This window comes from Agelaius tricolor, unplaced genomic scaffold (assembly GCF_023055355.1).
Source record: "Agelaius tricolor isolate 1412-34295 unplaced genomic scaffold, bAgeTri1.0.p SCAF_35, whole genome shotgun sequence".
In the NCBI taxonomy this organism is placed as follows: Eukaryota; Metazoa; Chordata; class Aves; order Passeriformes; family Icteridae; genus Agelaius; species Agelaius tricolor.
In genome coordinates this window covers 19,222-39,161 of record NW_027269295.1, presented here as the reverse complement: position 1 = coordinate 39,161, position 19,940 = coordinate 19,222, and the positions used below count along the sequence as shown (strand labels likewise).

Here is a 19,940-nt window from a genome sequence, read left to right as displayed (position 1 = left end):
ACCGAGGGCTTGTCCACTGGCTGCTGGCTTTATAGTTTTAGCACTGGCCAGAGAGCAATCCAAAGTTTCAATAATGAGTAATAGCACTTTCAGCTCACCATCATCATTTGTCCTACATCCATTATTGTCCTAAGAGACCAATCTTGATGATGTAAATGGTGCTGGCAGCTGGTGTGTCAGCGTTTTACACCTCTGCAGCTGCCAGGTTGCAGGATTACAAATATATGAAAAATAAAAAAGCTAAAATCCTAACACATCAGTAGGGTTCAAAATAGCATCCAACAGCCCATGCTGCAAAAACACATCAGGCTGTACGCAGCAGCAGTGCTCTAGCTGCCTGCAGTGAGTGCACCTGTCAAAGGGACATCGGGGAAAGAAAATCAGGGTTACGGTAGGTACAGAAGCTACTTCAAGGTGCAACGGGAGATGGCAGACTTTCCTAGGCATGGCTGATCTCTGCAGTTATCCCACTAGCTGGAATTTCAAGCATCCCTTAGTCAACATATACTCACATTTACATCATGGACTGCATGGGCTACCTGCATGCTTGCGTCCGTAATGATGCTTTGAGTATTCTCACATCCCCTTTATTCCTTTCCCTGCACTCCCTGAGATCAGGTTGATATGTTCAGCATAGCAATAAAATAGGAATAACAATCTGTTACCACCACCAAACTGATTGTGCTGATCTGCAGATGCAAATAACCTCAGCTGACGGACCAGCTTTCCAAAAATCATTAGAAAAGTGAACCACCACTACAGCAATCACCAACCTCCCAGCTACTGCAGGGCTGTCTGGACACTAACAGGTTGGCTCTGTTTCCAAGATGAAGAACTTAATTACCCCAGCGCTACTCTGTGTAATTACAGCAGTTAAGAATCTTACTCTTTACCAAGCTATTTAAAATCCAGACCCGGGATTTGACTCACTAACTTCATCAGCACACAGCCCCACTAGACACTGTGGGAGGTAATTTTTTTGAACTAAGCAATAAATCAGGTATTTGCCTCAAGGGCAACTCAAAAGCTTGACTCTCCTAAGTGGGTTGAAAGCCCTCTGCTCAACACTGCTGACCCTGGAGTGCAGAGCCAAGGCAAAAATGGTGCCTCCAAGTTATCACAAATTTGAGACCAGGTTGCTCATCATCCAAACAGAACATCCCTTTTAGCTGTCCTCTCCAGCTAAACAGAGAATGAATGCCGGCTCTTTTCCACAGGAAACAAAACTCACCCCAGTTTCCTGATGTCAGTTTGCAGGAGGTGCTTGGCACTGCCAGGCAGCCTGAGTTGGAAGTGGTGGCAGCTTGGGTCTGGGAGATATCCTCTGCTGTTTGGAATTTTAGGATGCAGCAGCCCGCTCAGGCCAACAGGCCCCTGGGCAGGGCGCAGGCCCTTTTCCTTGTAAAACCAAACTGACCCCACCAGTGTGTTGATGTCAGTTCGCAGGAGGCATTTGGCAGTCCAAGGGTAGCGAGTGTTTTTGTTGTTGGTAGCTGCGGTCTGTGAGAAATCGTTTGCTACCTGCAATTTTGGAGGCAGAATCCCAGTTTTGGCCACAGGCACACAGAGAGGAAAGACCGTTCATTTCCTTGGAAAGGAAAGCCTGGCACCCCATTGTTTAAGGGGCAAACAAAGGGCCAGGTAGGGAAGGGAACTCCCCACAGGACCTTTCTTCACCTCACCCCCCACACCAAGGTCTAGCAGCCCCCATGTGACCAGCTGCTTTCAGAGGGTTACCCAGGTACACCCACACAGGGAGCTGCTAGTCCAGAGGGGCTCACGGGGGTATCCTAAGTGTCCCTCCAGTAGCTATGGCTGGAGCATCCAGCAGGGACCAGGGAGCAGCCGGATCTACCTGGGCACAGAGCAGGATGCCTCCAGGACCTAAGGTGGCACCACTTGCAGCTTGGGCTGTTTTGAGTGTCTTAAGGTGCTCATGCAATTTGCCATCAGGAACCTGGTCTGGTGAGTTTTGTTTTCCAGGGAAAAGGGCCAGCTTTGGTGTTTGAGGGCTTGTGACCCTGAGCGGCCATCTGGCTCCTTAAATTCCACATTGCACAGGATGCCTTCCAGACCCAAGCTGGCACCAGTGAAAATTCGGGCTGCATTAACAATACCAAGTCCCCCCTGCAAACTGACACGAGGAACCTGGGATGGTTAGTTTTGTTTACCTAGGAAAAGGGACAGCATTTTTAATTAAGGCCCCAGGCGCCACGAGTGGCCAGATGGCTCCTGAAATTCTGCATTGCGCAGGATGCCTCTCAAACCCACGCTGCCACCACCACAAAATCAGGCTGCGCAGTCAGTGACAAGTGCCTCCTGCAATCTGCCATCACGAACCTGGGCTGGTGAGTTTTGTTTGCCAGGGAAAAGGGCCGGTGTTTGTGTTCGCGGGCCTGTGGCCCGGAGTGGCTGTCCGGCTGCTGAAATTCCACTTTGCAAAATATGCCTCCCAGAGCCAAGCTGGCACCAGTACCAACTCAAGGTAGTGCCAAGTGCCTCCTACAAACTGCCATCAGGAACCTGGAGTAGTTAGTTTTATTTGCCAGGGAAAAGGGCCAGCACTGGTGTTCAGGGGCCTGTGGCCCAGAGTGGCTGGCTGCATGCTGAAAATTGTGCATTGCGCTGGATGTCTCCCAGACCCAAGCTGCCACTACCACAAAGTCAGGCTGCTTTGTGAGTCTTAAGTGCCTCCTGCAAACCTTCCCCAGCTATCCCTCATTGTTAAGGATTTTAAATGAGGGAAAAATTTCTCTTTTTTCATTGATAGAGAGATTTAAATCAAGGAGAACCCTTCTTTTCACAATATTTTTGGAGAATAAATTAAAGGGCAGAATTGGTTTATTTGCCATTTTATCAGTTTCAGTGGAGCTAACTGCCCTGGTTTCTCATTTTTAGGGGTTCACTTGAAGGAAGCTCTGTCTTTTTCAGCATTTTCAGCATCAAAATATTAATTTCTGGGCACTTCTTTCTGTGCATTTGGACCAGCTATCTCAGGGAAGGGTGAGCCTGGCATGTTATTAACCCTTACACTGCCCAGGAGAATTTTTTTTCTTATTTTTGTTTCTAATGTACATAGGCCTAATTAGGAGTCCCAAGGAAACTTGGACTATTTATATCATTACTATTCTTCTCCACCCTACTTAGCCACACCTGATGTACTACTTAGTAATCACCAAGGAATAATTATAAGTAAGTTAACAGCAAATTACCCAATTCATCTAGCTATGCTACCTAAACACAAAGTTTTATGTCTTACCAGTTCTCTGTTCTTTTGCCCCAAGTAGATGTTGCAAAAAAGAAAGCACTGTTATTTTTCTGAAGAGTTTTCTTCTATAACAAGCCCTTTGCTCCCCTTGAACTTGAGTCAGAGGAGCCAAACACCTGCAGCCGCTCTGAGGGCTTTTATACCCGGTGGGATTCGCCCCCTCCCTTTTCCTGGGTGCCATGGGAACGAGAGGCGGGCACCATCAGGGGTATATTAACCCCAGCCTTTGCTTAGCAGCTTCATTCCTTCTCTGGGATATGCTAGGATAAGCACTCTCCTCTCATTTCAGTGAAGAAGCTCTTTCAGCTTGTTTTCAGCAGGTGTTTCTGGGCATCTCAAGCAACAGGGGCTTTGAAAATACTGTGAAGAAAACAGCATGGAATACAGGGAGTATTTAAGTTCACAGTTTTGGGTTTTGTGTTTAGGAGTGGTAAAGTGCATTTGTAATTTCTGGTTTTGTTCTTATTTTGTTGTTTTTGTTTGTTTGTTTGGTTGTTTTTTTTTAGGGTGAGTGCAGCTTCTAGAGATTCCAGGTTGTTTCAGGCTCCCAATTTCCCCAGAATCTACCATTCGATGTCAAGGAGCAGCAGCCAGAAGATTTGTTGAAGCACATTCTTCAGCATCTCAAGTAAGGGCTGCAGTGAGTGTGTAAGTTGGAAGAATGTGTGAGTGCGTGTGACAGCATGTGACTGTGTCTGTCTGTGTCCGCTTGTCTCTGCACATGTGAGTGCATTCTGACTGGATTTAACCTTGTGTGTGTGACTTTTGCCTTTCAGGTTTTTCAACTCATTTTTAAATTTAGAATAAAAAAACCCCAGCCGCGGTCCCGTCCCCCCCCGTCCCCCCCCCCCCCCCCCCCCCCCCGGCTGGGTTTTTTTTTTCTCGGTTCCAGTCAGTCTGCAAGGCAACGTTCATCACCAAAGTTTGGGTGCAGACCATCCAGGGACGAGGGTTTTCATCAGGCAGGAGGACTTTTTGGAGGCTCCCAGGAACGACGTTCCTGAGGAGTGATGTGAATGTGTGCTGGGGGTGAGGAGTAGTTGAGGTGTGAGTGAGTGTGGGTTTGTGTGTAAGCTGAAGGAAGTGTGTGTGTTGAAGGGTTGTAACCTTGTATGACTTTTGCTTTTCAGGTTTTTCAACTCATTTTTAATTTTAGGATAAAGAATCCTCAGCCAGGGTTTTTTTGGTGGTTTTTTTTTTTCCCCTGGCTGCGTTTTTTTTTTTTTCCTCAGTCCCAATTGGTCTGCGAGGCGACATTCATTGCCAAAGTTTGGGCACGGACCGGCCAGGGACCGGGGTTTTTGTCAGGCAGAAGGATTTTTTGGAGGCTTCCGGGAACCACGTTCCTGAGGACCAATGCTTGCTGGGGTGTAATTTAGCAGTTATGATGAGAGGGATGGTGAGTTTGTGTGTAATGTGAAGGGGTTGTTAATGGTAGATGAGTGTTGTTCTGTGTGCTTTTGTTGTTTTGGATTTCCTGTAACAATAAATGAACATGTAATGAAAATAGAAAAAGGTTATCATCTTGTGTTTATATCTGCATTGCTCTGCATTTGCATTAGTTGCTGCATTTCTCTGTATTGCTCTGTATGTAAATTAGACTTTTACCAGTGCATCTATGGATTGTATCTGCACTTGCATTTGTATACACTGTTTCCATGTATTTTGCTGAAGTGTAAACAAAAACATTCATTTAATAAAGTTGAATCACCCTAAATAAAGATACCCCCTGCCCTTCCCTACCCCCACCCTGGCTCCTGTCTTTTTTTTGGTGCGGTTTTGTCACTTCTTTCCACTGTGTTTCTTCCTTTTGCTCCTCACTTTACTTTTCTATTGATAACTTAATTTCCATCTGTCTCTAACCCTTTGTTTCTGTTTCTCACTCTTTCTGACACTGTGTCTCTGCTTCTGTACCTCTGTTTCCATCTGCTTCCTTTTTTCTGTTTGTCTATTTCACTGTTTCTGTCTGACTGTATTTATTTTTCTTTCTTTTGTCTATACTTTGCACCTTATTTCTTTTTCTTTATAACTTTCACCCTCACTCTTCTTGCTTCTTTTTCTCCCTGTGTTCTCCTTTTCCTTGGTTTGTCTTTTTTGCTCTTAGTCTTTTCCTTTTTCACTCTACCCCTAAGTTTTCACTTTAACTCTAATCCTAACCACTTTCTTTTCCCTCTAACTCCTGTCTTTCTTCAGTTTTCTCACCCTTCTTTTCTCTCTGTCTCCATCTTCTTTTCTCTGTTGCAACCTGAAAACAGCGTTGATGGTAGAATATTGCCTGGGCCTGTGATGGCACCTGTTGGGGGGGTGCTGAAATCACTGTGGCGCTGGTAAGTGGATGGCAGGGCTGGGACTTTGAATGAAAATGGAAAAGGTACTAGATCTGAGCAACCTGTCATTTCTATATTTGTTCCTTGGTAAATGTTACAAACATCTTTGTTGGCTGCCTTCCTTAGGAGCTAAACTGTGTCTTAAGGTTTAAGTGCCTGGTGAAACGTGCTGACATTTCTGATGTTGCTTACAGGACTCAGGGGCATTGTGCATGTGGCCAGCTATGCAGAATATTCCACCAGCATGTCTTGAGGAGACAGCCTATGAGCCTGCATTTCTTGTACCATGGGCTCTTTTGCAGCATATTCTACTGCGGCCTTTCACAGGTCTTGGCTGTAGTTTGCAAAATACGATTTTCTTCCACTCCTTGTTTCCCCAGCTGTCACTTGCATTTGAATCAGTGTGCGAGATGAGTGCATCTATGGACTGAGGTGAGCTCAGTTCTGCCAGCAGGAGTTTGACAAGACTCTCTGATGCAGGGCATCAGTTCACTCAGCATTACCTGCATGGTTGCATCCTTATCTAATTTTTTTTGATTACAGAAACTCATCATGTGTATATATATAATAGATATGTTATAGCAGTTGCAGGTAAACTGTCAGGGTTGGTTTTTGAAATATTTTTTAACTAAAATATTCTACAATTATGCATGTGATTTTTAACATTTAATACATAAGAATAAATCTCTTGCTGGTTTTAGAGTCTTGCATTGATAGTCTGTGTGGTTTCTCTTTACCTGTTCCAGGAGAATTCTTAGGAAACCTCTGTACCATTGAGGCAGTTTTTCTGTCTGTTCTCAATTGTCTTCTGAAAATCAGACCATTCATTGTGCTGTGCAAAACATGTCTTAGCCTCTCATCACATTAATTCTGAGCACACTGTGTGTCTGGTGCTCTGCCTTTTCCTCTGTCCTTCTCCATGGCCCACTCCTGTTCCTCTTTTATTCTGTGTGGTGATTTCCATGCCCTTCTTTCTCACTGGATGCTTGTGACCCATTCCCTGTCCCTTTTCTTTTTTAATCCCTCTCTGTAATGCTGCCCATCCTAGTCTGGTTTTCTTTGGTAGGTTGTTTTTTTGGGGTTTTTTTTGTTTATGCCTTCCTTGTATTCCTTTTATGTTCTTGGTGGCTCTCTAGTGCTCCCGTGTGCCATTGTTTCTCTACTGGATCCTTCTGTGCCATTCCCTGTCCCTGTTCTTTTTTTAATCCCTCTCTTTTATGCTGCCCATCCAAAATATCCAAAAAGGATATTTTCTGAGAAATCCTTTCCTTAGAATTTTTTCTCCTGAGAGGCTGAAAGGCCTCAGGAACAAAATGTAAACAATGATTATCTGCTGCTGTGGAATGCAACAGGTGCATCTGTGATTGGCCTCATGTGGTTGTTTCTAATTAATGGCCAATCACATCCAGCTGGCTTGGACTCTCTGTCCCAGACACAAGCCTTTGTTATCATTCTTTCTTTTTCTATTCTTAGCTAGCCTTCTGATGAAATCCTTTCTTCTATTCTTTTAGTATAGTTTTAATAATATATATATATATCATAAAATAATAAATCAAGCCTTCTGAAACATGGAGTCAAATCCTCGTCTCTTCCCTCATCCTAAGACTCCTGTGAACACCGTCACACCAGGCTGTGATGGAGAAGCAGGTGAGTGGGGAATGAAGGAGGGGGGGGGGGGGGGGTCCATGCTGGGTTACCCTCCCCCAGAGGGACCAAAAGCTGCCAGAAAATTCACACGGAGGAGTGTGTGTAGAACACCAAAACCTGTCAAGTTTTTCGTTTTTATAGGTATTGGCAAAGAATTGGAATTTATCTCTAAAACCATTTGGAAAGAATGATTTGGAAAGAATCTATCAATTCTATTGTATACAGGAATGTAGGAAACTCTGACTAGAGATGTGTAGTCGTTTTGAAACCAATGTTCTAACGTTTTTACCTAGGAATGAACCAATCAAGTGCCCTTAAACCGTAGGAACAGCTGCTGGGGCTGAAGGGAATAAATGCAAAAGGTTCTCCGGCAGCTTCGGCCTCCGTTCCCTGCCTGCCCCAAGGTGCGTCCGGCCCGGCCCGGGCAGGGGGGCGGTGCTGCCACCTTGTGGGCACAGAGCGGTACTGTGCACAGAGAGGAGCGGTGAAGCACAGTTAAGGATACAAAGGGGCGTGGCCGGGTTTGAGCGGCCGCCGTGCGGGGCGGTGGTTGGGAAGAACGACAGCGGCGGGGCCGGTTTCGGCGGGCGGCGGAGGCGCGGAGGGGACAGAGCTGCCATTTCAAGACGGCGAAGCGCCCGCGTACCAGGACCCTGCATGAGCCGGGTCGGCCTCCAGCCCCACTCCAGATGGCGGCCGCGGCAGGACTCCGGCAGAGGCGTCGCCGCCGCTCCCTGCCGCGGTTCGCGGGGCTCCGGTGCCGCTGACCCCGCCAACCGTTTTCTCCCGCCGGGAAAAGCAGCAGAAAATGGCGCTGAGAGCGCGGGATCGGCGTCGGGACCCGGTTGAGGCAGCCGGTAAGAGAAACGCCTGTGTGAGGAGCGGGGGATGCTTAAGGGTACCACAACAAAGATGGCGGCTCGGCCGGGAGTGGCTTCTGCCAGTACCAAAGATTGCGGAGAGGAAATCCAGGAGAAATGGCTGCTGGCATCCTGGGCTTGCCAGGTAGGTTTTGTACTTGATCGCAAGGCAGTTTTCCTGCCTGTGCAGGGGGTGAAAACTGGAAAGGAGAGACAAAAAAAAGGTCACTTTTACGCCACATCCAAGATGGCGGGTCAGGGCGGCACTCACTTGCCCTTCCAATGATGGCGGCAGTATGCTCATGCGCCTTGGGTAGGGAGAAGGGAGGGCGGTACGGGAAATACCCCGCTCCGTCTGATCGGAAAAGTGCTTTCTCCTGGGTCTGGGCGGCATTGAGGTCACAACGAGTTCCAAATCATCCTTGTGCCTCTCCTGTTGTGACTAAGTCGGTGTTCCCTGAGTGGCTGCAGCTCCCTGCGTGTGGAGGGAAGAACCCTGTGCTGGAGAACGGGAGGAAGGTCCCTGCTGGTTGCTGTGTCCTCGGTGGGCACAGAACTCTGGCCAGGTGGCTTGGTGAGTATTGAAAATGTGAAAAATGCGTATTTTGTGATTGGCTTTTCGCAAATATTAAAATGAATATTATATATGTTGTGTTAGAAAGTAATGCTGTATTAATTCTCTTAAGTAGTGTGTTAAATATAGTTTTAGGTTATAACAAAATGTTAAAATAGAAACGATGCTATGTAGGAGACCTTTTTTAAAGAAAGAACTCGCAGTGAGATAGCAGCCACAGGACACCTAAATCTTTCAGAGAAAAAGAATTTATTGCTCTCTTATTAGAAACGAACTTCTTCCTGCCTCGAAGGCGCTGTTAGGATTCAGAGGAAGAAGTTGATGATGACCAGACAGAATCCTGTATTTGAATCGAATTTATGCATTATGTATGAGATGTATGAATATGCAACAGGCTGTTGTTTTTAAGGGTTAATCCTTTGTTAACGGGGGTCCTTTTTTGGGCTTATGCTGCCCAGAAAAAGGTACCCAGACATCTGTAACTCTTTGTCTCTATTGTCTCATATTGTCCTAATATAATTTGTCCAAATTATTATTACTCTAATTGTATTACTATTTTTATAACCATTTAATTACTGTTAAACTTTCAAAATTTTAAAAACAAGCGATTGGCGTTTTTCACAGGATCAATCTTTCTTCCTTTTCACTGAATTGTTGTAATGAGTCATCAGTATTTAGCCAGCCTCAGTTCAGTTTCTTTTTCACGAATTTTTTTGGTTGTTTTGATCCTGAACTTGCCAAACCCTTAAGTTTGCTAAATTAACTCTGAGAAGGTTCTACAAGCCAATGCTGAGGGGATTGGGGATTGGAGATTGGATAGTTAGGATCTTATGGCCCTTCAAGGGTTGGGTTCACCCCCTGATTTTGGTGCCAGGGAAACTCCAAGTTAACATGGATCAAAATAGGAAACAGTTCCCTCATCAAAGTTTTCCAAAGTTTTCCAAACTCTTTCAGCTTTCCAAACCTCTGTTCAGGATCCAAAAGAAATGGGAATGCCCTTGGCAAAAAAGGTGCTTTTGAGACAATGCAAGCTTAAAATGCCTGTAAGCAGGAAATCCAGGAGAAATGGCTGCTGGCATTCTGGGCTTGCCAGGCAGGTTTTGTACTTGATTGCAAGGCAATTTTCCTGCCTCTGCATGGGGTGGCACCTGCATCCCACTGGAAAGGGGAGAGAAACAATTCCCCTCCTTCCCTGGCCCAGCCCCGGAGTGGGAGCAGCTTGCCCTTATCCTGGAGTTATCCTGCTCCTGCCCAGATCCCTCTGGTACCCTCATGTGCTTCCCAAGCTCCCAGCACTGATGGATCTAAACATGGAGAACTGTCCCTGTTCCTTCTCTTCTCCATCCTTGATGTTCCTGGGCCCTACATCTCCCTGGCTTTTCACTGTCTGACTCCTCATCTCCATCCCACCTTCTCCTGGTCACATCTGAGCCTGAGACGTGTGTAGCAGCAAATCCATTCCTTTAAAGGAAGCCCAGTGCAAAGAGCATCCAGTTGCAGGTAAGTCTTCCCGCATTTCATTTTTCTCTGTCTGCAGGCTCTGTCTTCCTGCATTTCATTTTTTTCTGTCCAGTTTTGGAGGGTTTCTCTCCATGCTTTCCTGTGACCCAGATGTGTCCCTTCCTTTGTCCAGACCCAGTGCCAAAGGATTGAACAACTGATGAGTGGGGTCTGGGATGAGAATGGTTCTGCTAAAATTAGGGAAAGAATGCTAGAAGAAAAATGAGCTTCCTTTGAATGTCTGGAATGAAAACACTGGGAAAGGGCACTTTTTAATTCAGTTTGATGCCACCTCCCCTTTTTTTTATGGCTAAAACTCCATAGTGAGCAATCCAAGCCAAAAGATGAAATGCAGGAGTCTTTGATTCTGCAGTGAGCTTAACTTCCCTTTTCTCCTCTCTTTCAGGACAGGGGGAGAACCACTGAACTCGTCCTAGTCTTGCCAAGAGCTTTGGTGTTTGAGCTGCCAAGCCCAAACTGGTCCTGAGGATGGAGGACTTAAGAAATTACTCAATCCAACTAAATGCTTTAAAAAGGGAGATGGTTTGGTTATAAAAATATTTCTGCCTGAGACTGGGAAGAGTTAAACCCCCCAATTCTGCATAACAGCACAAGGATTTTTTTAATTCCTTGCCTTTTTTTTCCCTTTGAATGGGTTTGTTTGTTTCCCCTTGGAGACTTCACACACAATAGGCAGATTTTTCAATTAAGCCATTTTTTCCCACTTTTAGTCTTCAATGGAGCCCAGGTGCCAGTTGTTTGCTGCTTGGTTTCTGCCTTCCCTTTCCTGCCTACAGCTTAACCCCTTTCTCTCCTTCCTGCTTTTTGGCTATCACTGGTCATGCAGATGATGCTGATGCAGATGGCTGATAAATAATTATCAAACAGCTTGGGAATGGTCTGTATCAGGTATCAGTGACATTAAAAGATGCAGTATATGGACCATCAACCAATGAATTTAGCAACAGTTGGATAGTAACTAATCATCTTTCCTTTGAAGCCCTCTTCATAGCATATTTACTTGTAAAGGGAAAGCATTTGGTTTTTATTTTAAAAAATACTACAAATCACCAACAGCTAGCTTAAGTGAGCATGGAAGACTGACAAAGACATTGTAATGTTTTTTCTTTTAAATCCCTCACAAACCCATCACGTACTGGGGAGGCAGCTCAGCCAGTTTCAGCCCACAGCTGCCATCCTGTGCTCATGGAGAGCAACCTCTCCAGCTGTCCCAGCCTCAGGAAAGCACAGAAGAGGGCTTTACACAGATCAGGGATTAAGCTAGACCCAGGTTGGACTCAGCTCAGTCTGCATGGCACTGTTAAAAGCCTTAAACCCTTTTCCTATCAGATTGATTGATGGTGGTTGTGGTGCAGCCACTGTGTTGCTGTCAATGTGCTCCCCTGCAGCCTAGCCTGGCATGGTGAGCAGGGGCTTGGGGTTCTTCTGCCTCATGTGTTAAACATCAAACCAGAAGATAAAACAACAGATAAAACCCCTGCCCTGCCATGTGCCTCACTCTGCACCACTGCTATGAGAGGAGGGTGAAAGACCCAGTCAGTTTTAGTTCTGTAAAGAAGCTACAGAGGAGTGATGAGTGCCTGAATCACATCCCCTGCAGCCATCAGGGGAGTGAGGGCAGAGAAAGGGAAATAAAAAACCAACAGAGCCACCAAGACTGGAGGGTGTGAGGATGAATCCAAAACTATGCTCTCCAAGAACTGGAAGAACACATTTCTTAAAACCAGACATCCAAACTGGAATGAGGGACTTGCACTCTTTCCAGATCTTCCCAGCACCATAACCCATTAAAAAAAAAAAGCCATCTGTGGAAATGGGATGCTCCTTTAAGCCTTGCAGAGACTTTCTGCAGCACCACAAACCACCCTTCTTGTTGCTCTTCCTTTACCACTCAGGGCTGAGCCATGGAGACCTGCTTCTTTAGTGTGTGTGTGTGTATTTCAGGATTTTTTTTAAACCAAGAAAAAAATCAATAGCATATTTTAAAAAGAACCCCCAGAGCTTTGGGGAAAGTGGGCATAAATGTCAAACAGAACACAAAGAAAGACTGAGCTACTAAGGGATCTTAGAGCAGCAGTGGTGGGGTGGGAGGGAAGAAATATAGCAGACAAATTTAACACCATTTAGGAGGGTTTATACACAATGTTTTCATTGCAAGCAGCATTTAGAAGTGACAATTTAGTGATTTATCATATCCCAGCACACTCCTTCCCTGTCAAAGTGATAGGCAGAACCAGCAGAGCAGCTCTGAACACACTGTTCACTACAAGGCACCATCAACAAACCCAGAACAGCTCCACCCTTGGCCAGCCCTGTCCCCTTGGGCCTTCTGAGAAGCTGGGATTCAGGAGAAGGCCTTGCAGGGGAACAGTGTTTCAAATGTCAAAGGATTTAAAAATATACAAGGCTATGAAAGCTGGTGGGACCTGAAAGAATTGAAGGAGAAGGTATCTTAGCAGAGCATCTTTGGTCAGTGCAGCCAGATAACCTTCAGATATCATTACTGGACCAAAAACTCCATGCAGAGCACACAGGATCTGACCACGACACCTGCCTTGGGCCAAACCTGCTCTTCATTTTTCATGAGCCACACAGTAACGTGGTGTATTTATGATCACTTCTCTCACCAGACCTGGTTGCAATCAGCACTGGATCCCAAAACTGAAGGAGAAGCCTTGCGTAGACAATACCTCCTTCAAGGCTCAGCTCTAGTACCAGGCTTAAGACCTGGCATGCGCATGCATTTGGCAGGGAGTAGCAAATCAAGTGAAAGAACATTTCAGGGTTTTTTTCAGCTGATTGTTTAGGAATTTACTTGGAATAAGCTTCCTCCCCAAGAGGGATTTCAATTCTACACATGCACAAAGAGGAGAAAACATTAATGCAGCATTGAGACAGCTCTGTGCTGAGAGCAGTGGTTTTAAGGTTAAGGCCCTTGTATATCTGGGAGGGTGAAACCTCTGTGTTCAACCCTCTGGGATCATCACTTGGGCTTCCTGTGCTTCTCAAGCTCTCAAAGTAAAATTGACCCACAAAATTCATCTTTGTCTCAATCCTAATCCCTGCATCATCCTTCAGGTGTATTTCCTCACAATTAAATTGGAGTAGAAAATGCTTTAGGAAATGCTTTGCAGCCCCTTCTTCCCCAAAGGCCCAATCTGCTTTAATTAGGAATGCTCTTCAAGCACAAGGTTTGGATGCAGCCAGTGGGACTCACATTTCAGAAGGACCATCAATGGTCTGATAAAGACACAGCACTTTGAAGCAGGCTGCTGGGACTGAGGAGGATATTTGAAACCTGTTGAAATGCAGTTCTAGCAGAAGTGCAAAATGAAATGTAATGTAGTAGCACTGGAAAATGAAATGCTGTTAGACAAGGCTGCTCCCCAAATTTGCTCTGCCTGGATCCACCTGCCCTGCAGCACAGCCTTCTCCCTTTCTCCTCACTGCCCTCTGCTCAGCACCAACCCAAACCTGGGCTGTTTAAATTCCTGTCAGACACAGAGCAGCTGATGGGCAGCAAATGCAGCCTTCCCAAAGTGGCTGCCCATGACCTGGCCTGCAGGGCAGAGCTCAGGGAGGAGGTGGCAGCTTCCTCAGTGGCTTTTCATGTCCTCTCTCTGCCATGCAGACAGTGGCATGCATGGCACAGCTCTGTTTTGGCAGCCGGTCCCTTGGCAGGGCTGTGTGAGCACAGGGTGAGCACAGGATGAACTCTCCTTGCTGTGACACCTGGGCTGGCAGGCTGACACAGTGACCTCGGCCAGCCGATGCTGCCTGTGCCATCACCTGCCACTGACGTGTTTGATGAAAATCCTTTTGCTGGGATTTTTCTCCTGAGAAGCTTCAGAACAGAAATGGAACCAATAACGATCTGCTGGCTGTGGAGTGTGGGCTGGAGATGGTTTAGCAACAGGGGCATCTTGGATTGGTCTCCTGTGCATTGTTTCTACTTGATGACCAATCATGGTCCAGCTGTGTCGGGGCTGTGAGCAGTCCCAGGTTTTTATTATTCATTCCTTTCCAGCTTTCTGATGTCTCCGTGCTCTTTTAGTATAGTTCTAATATCTCATTTTCTTTTAATATAATAGAGATCATAAAATAATATTTCAGCCTTCTGAAAGGTGGAGTCAAGATTCTTGTCTCTTCCCTTGTCCTGGGGACCCTCAAACACCACCACAATCAGCGGCCGAGCGGGTTTGTGCGAGCCTCTCAGTAACCCCCAGCCAGTCCCGAGTCGGCAGACACCGGGGGGGCAGCCCCGACACGGCCGACAGCGGGGAGACCTCTCTGTGTGTGCCCCGAGGGTGCTGAGGGCACCTGGGCTGGCAGGGAGACACTCTCTGTGTCCCGAGGGTGCTGAGGGCACCTGGGCTGGGGGGAGACACTCTCTGTGCCCCAAGGGTAGTGAGGGCACCTGGGCTGGTCGCCTTTGCAGCAGAAGAGACACCAGAGACATCGGTAGAAGATAAAGGACCGACTCTTAGCAGGGGTTAATCCAAGGTTTTATTAGGAGTCCCAAAGGAGCTCCTGCACCTCGGGGCCTCCTGCTGAGAGCCCCGGGGAGATGTGCCAAGGTTACATTTAAAGGGAGGTGGAAACCAAAAGTAGATAACATCCTACCAACCATTAAGTGACCCTAAGGGATGGATGCTGGGGGATAGACATTTAGGACAGCGTATGGGGCAAGGCTTGGGGGGCTGACTCCCAGCCTCTGGCTAATCATTCAACGACTTGGACTGACACTTCTGGATGGAGGGGATGGGAGGCTGAGTGATTGACAGAGAGCTAGGGTGGGGGTTTGGGGATGATCTCATCCCGGGAGAGGGATAACACAGGTAGAAGGAGGGGGGTACAGTTTGGGATAAACCATTTGGGAAAAATATGGGGATACAAAACAAAAATACTTCAAAGTATTACAAAGTATAAAAATGCACTACAGCAGGTTTGGGCAGCACCAAATAAAATGTAATGAAATGCTTTAAAAATAGAAAAATTAAAAATAAAAATTAAATAAAATTAAAATAACAAAATTAATTTAAAATAAATGAAAAACAAAATAAAACCTGTAAAGTGCTGTAAAGTGCCGTAAAAGTACCATAAAAGGTAGTGCCGTAAAGCAAGACCCTCAAACACCACCACAATCACCAGCTTGAGTTGGTCTGGCCAGCACCAAATAAAAAAAAATTAAAAGCTTTAAAAATAGAAAAATAAAAAATAAAATTTAAAAAATAAAATGAAAGCTTTAAAAATAGAAAAATTAAAAATAGAAATTAAATAAAAAATAAATTAAAAAAATAAATGCTTTAAAACCAGAAAAACTAAAAATAAAAATTAAATTAAAAAAATTAAATAAATAAAATAAATGCTTTTAAAATACAAAAATTAAAAATAAAAATTAAATAATAATAACATTAGAAAAATAAAAACTTTAAAAATAGAAAAATTAAAAATAAAAATTAAAAAAATAAATTAAAAAATAAAAAAATGCTTTAAATTAGAAAAATTTAAAAGAAAAAAGAAATAAAAAATTAAATTAAAAAATTAAAAAGCTTTAAAAATAAAAAAATTAAAAATAAAAAAGAAATAAAAACTAAAATTAAAAAAATGCTTTAAAAATAGAAAAATAAAAATAAAAATTAAATAAAAAATAAAATTAGAAAAAAGAATAAAAAGCTTTAAAAATAGAAAAATTAAAAATAAAAATTAAATAAAAAATAAAATTAAAAAATAAAAAGCTTTAAAAATAAAAAAAATTAAAAATAAAAAAATAAAAAATAAAATTTAAAAAAAGCTTTTAAAAATAGAAAAACTAAAAAAAAAAATGAACTAAAAAATAAAATTAGAAAAAAAAATGCTTTAAAAATAGAAAAACTAAAAATAAAACTTAAATAAAGAATAAAATTAAACAAATGCTTTAAAAATAGAAAAATTAAAAGTAAAAATTTCATAAAAATAAAATTAGAAAAATAAAATAAAAAGTTTAAAAATAGAAAAATTTAAAAATAACAAAAAAGAATTAAAAAATAAAATTAAAAAATAAAAAGCTTTAAAAATAGAAAAAAAAGAACTAAAAAATTAAAAAATAAAATAAATGCTTTAAATATAGAAAAATAAAAAAAATGAAATAGAAAATAAAATTAGACAAATAAAACAAAAAGCTTTAAAAATAGAAAAATTAAAAATAAAAATTGAATAAAAATAAAATTAAAAAATATAAATGCTTTAAAAAAGAAAAATTAAAAATAAAAATTTAATAAAAATAAAAGTAAAAAAAATTCTTGAAAAATTAAAAAATAAAAGAAATAGAAAAAAAATTAGAAAAATGAAAAAAAGCTTTAAAAATAGAAAAATGAAATTTAAAAAATTGAAAAATAAAATAAAAAGCTTGAAAAATAGAAAAATTAAATATAAAAATAAAATTTAAAAAATTACAAAATAAAAAAAAATATTTAAAAATAGATTTTTTTTTTAATTTTAGATAAAAAATAAAACTAGAAATATAAAAAAACCCTTTAAAAATAGAAAAAATAAATAAAAATGAAATAAAAAATAAAATTAAAAAATATGACAAAAAGATTTAAAAATAGAAAAATTAAAAATAAAAATTAATAAAAAAATAAAATTAAAAAAATAAAAAAAAGCTTGAAAAATAAAAAAAATTAAAAATAAAAATTAAATAAAAAAAAAATTAGAAACATAAAATAAAATGCTTTAAAAATAGAAAAATTAAAAAGAAAAAATTAAATAAAAAATGAAATTAAAAAAATAACATTAATTTAAAAAATTGAAAAGCAAACTAAAAGTCATAAAGTGCTGTGAAGTACCACAAAATTTCCATAAAAGGTAGTGCCGTAAAGCGCGACTGTCGTAAAAGGTGTCGTAAAGCGTGACTGTCGCAAAACTGACGTAACGCGCGACTGTCGCAAAAGGTGCCGTAAAGTGCGACTGTCGCAAAACTGCCGTAAAGCGCGACTGTCGTAAAAGGTGCCGTAAAGCGCGACTGTCGCAAAAGGTGCCGTAAAGCAGAACTGTCGTAAAAGGTGCCGTAAAGCGCGACTGTCGCAGAACTGCCGTAAAGCGCGACTGTCGTAAAAGGTATCGTAAAGCGCGACTGTCGTAAAAGGTGCCGTAAAGCGCGACTGTCGCAAAAGGTGCCGTAAAGCGCGACTGTCGTAAAAGGTGCCGTAAAGCGCGACTGTCGCAAAACTGCCGTAAAGCGCGACTGTCGTAAAAGGTGCCGTAAAGCAGAACTGTCGTAAAAGGTGCCGTAAAGCGCGACTGTCGTAAAAGGTGTCGTAAAGCGCGACTGTCGTAAAAGGTGCCGTAAAGCGCGACTGTCGTAAAAGGTGTCGTAAAGCGCGACTGTCGCAAAACTGTCGTAAAGCGCGACTGTCGTAAAAGGTGCCGTAAAGTGCGACTGTCGCAAAACTGCCGTAAAGCGCGACTGTCGTAAAAGGTGCCGTAAAGCGCGACTGTCGCAAAAGGTGCCGTAAAGCGCGACTGTCGCAAAACTGTCGTAAAGCGCGACTGTCGTAAAAGGTGCCGTAAAGCAGAACTGTCGTAAAAGGTGCCGTAAAGCGCGACTGTCGTAAAAGGTGCCGTAAAGCGCGACTGTCGTAAAAGCTGCCGTAAAGCGCGACTGTCGTAAAAGGTGCCGTAAAGCGCGACTGTCGCAAAAGGTGCCGTAAAGCGCGACTGTCGCAAAAGGTGTCGTAAAGCGCGACTGTCGCAAAAGGTGTCGTAAAGCGCGACTGTCGTAAAAGGTGCCGTAAAGCGCGACTGTCGTAAAAGGTGCCGTAAAGCGCGACTGTCGTAAAAGGTGCCGTAAAGCGCGACTGTCGTAAAAGCTGCCGCGCTTTACGGCACCTTTTACGACAGTCGCGCTCTACGGCACTACCTTTTATGGAACTTTAACGGTACTTTACAGCACTTTATGGATTTTATTTTATTTTTTATTATTTTTAAATTAATTTTATTTTTAAATTTTATTTTTATTTAATTTTTAGTTTTAATTTTTCTATTTTTACAGCATTTTTTTAGTTTTATTTTTATCTTTAATTTTTAGTTTTAATTTTTCTATTTTTAAAGCTTTTTATTTTATTGTTTCAATTTTATGCTTTATTTAATTTTTACTTTTATGTTTTCTATTTCTTTTATTTTTTTAATTTTATTTTTTATTTAATTTTTAGTTTTGATTTTTTTATTTTTAAAGCATTTATTTTATTTTTAATTTTTTATTTAATTTTTATTTTTGATTTTTCTATTTTTAAAGCTTTTTATTTTATTTTTAAATTTTATTTTTTATTTAATTTTTAGTTTTGATTTTTTTATTTTTAAAGCATTTATTTTTTATTATTTTTTATTTAATTTTTTGTTTTGATTTTTCTCTTTTTAAAGCATTTTATTTTTTTAATTTTATTTTTATTTAATTTTTATTTTTCATTTTTTCTATTTTTAAAGCTTTTTATTTTTCTAATTTTATTTTTATCTTTAATTTTTAGTTTTAATTTTTCTATTTTTAAAGCATTTTTTTAAATTTTATTTTTTATTTTAGTTTTGATATTTTTATTTTTAACGCATTTATTTTATTTTTCATTTTTTATTTTATTTTGATTTTTGATTTTTCTATTTTTAAAGCTTTTTATTTTATTTTTTAATTTTATTTTTTATTTAATTTTTTGTTTTATCTTTTTATTTTAAAGCATTTATTTTATTTTTTAATTTTATTTTTTATTTAATTTTTAAAAAATTTTTCTATTTTTAAAGCATTTATTTTACTTTTTTATTTTATTTTTTATTTAGTTTTTAGTTTTTATTTTTCATTTTTAAAGCATTTATTTTTTATTTTTTATGTAATTTTTATTTTTGATTTTTCTAATTTTAAAGCATTTATTTTATTTGATTTTTCATTTTAATTTTTATATTTTTAAAGCTTTTTATTTTTTTAATTTTATTTTTTATTCAATTTTTTTTATTTTTGCATTTTTAAAGCATTTTTAAAATTATTTTTTATTTAATTTTTATTTTTAATTTTTCTATTTATAAAGCTTTTTATTTTATTTTTTTTGGTGCTGTCCAGACCAACTCAAGCTGGTGATTGTGGTGGTGTTTGAGGGTCTTGCAGTTACCCCGATTAATAGGTAGAGATGATGTTTGGAGGCCACAGTGTTACAGGTAGGGGTTCAACAGTTTTTTAGGGTCTTTCAGGTGATTTTTCAGGGATTTTTAGGGATATTTTAGGGGTTTTTTTGCAGGAGTTTTTTGGGAATTGTCTGGAAATGTTTAGGATACCTTTAGGGCTTTTTCAGGGCTTTTAAAATAATTTTTAGGGTGTTTTAATGACTGTCTTACTGGGGCACCCCAGCCACCCAAGGCACCATGCACAACCAATACCTGATGTGCCTCCGCGTTTTCGCCTTCCACACTCCTAGCACCCAGTGGGACTACTTTGTGTCATGATTCGTCTGCACAGCCACATCCATGCACACAAACCGTGCGACGAGGAGGAGGAGGAGGAGGAGGTTGGAATATGACAGCTGCTTTAATAAATACAGGACAGACAGAGAATTATTTTGCCCCTGCAAATGTTTCATCCCAACACAAAAGAATTTCGAAAAAGAACTGTTCCCAAATAGCTCCAGCTCAGTGTTTGGGACAGATTTCTCGACCCAAAATGAGACAGTAAATCCTCAAAATTCGCCAGCATTAATGCCAAAATTAGAAAACTCACAAAAATCTTT

The 19,940-nt window shown here is 41.1% G+C and overlaps 1 long non-coding RNA gene across 2 annotated transcripts; it reads left to right on the top strand.

Annotated features, from left to right (window-relative positions):
- The first annotated feature begins 3,532 nt into the window (after window positions 1-3,532).
- On the top strand, window positions 3,533-6,305 carry LOC139602718 (uncharacterized). Of its 2 annotated transcripts, none has more exons than XR_011683404.1 (2): window positions 3,533-3,896; window positions 5,790-6,305. It is a non-coding gene; the product is annotated as an uncharacterized lncRNA (long non-coding RNA). The 2 variants fall into 2 exon arrangements; XR_011683403.1 differs by lacking the exon at window positions 5,790-6,305 and adding an exon at window positions 4,399-5,010.
- Window positions 6,306-19,940: the final 13,635 nt, after the last annotated feature.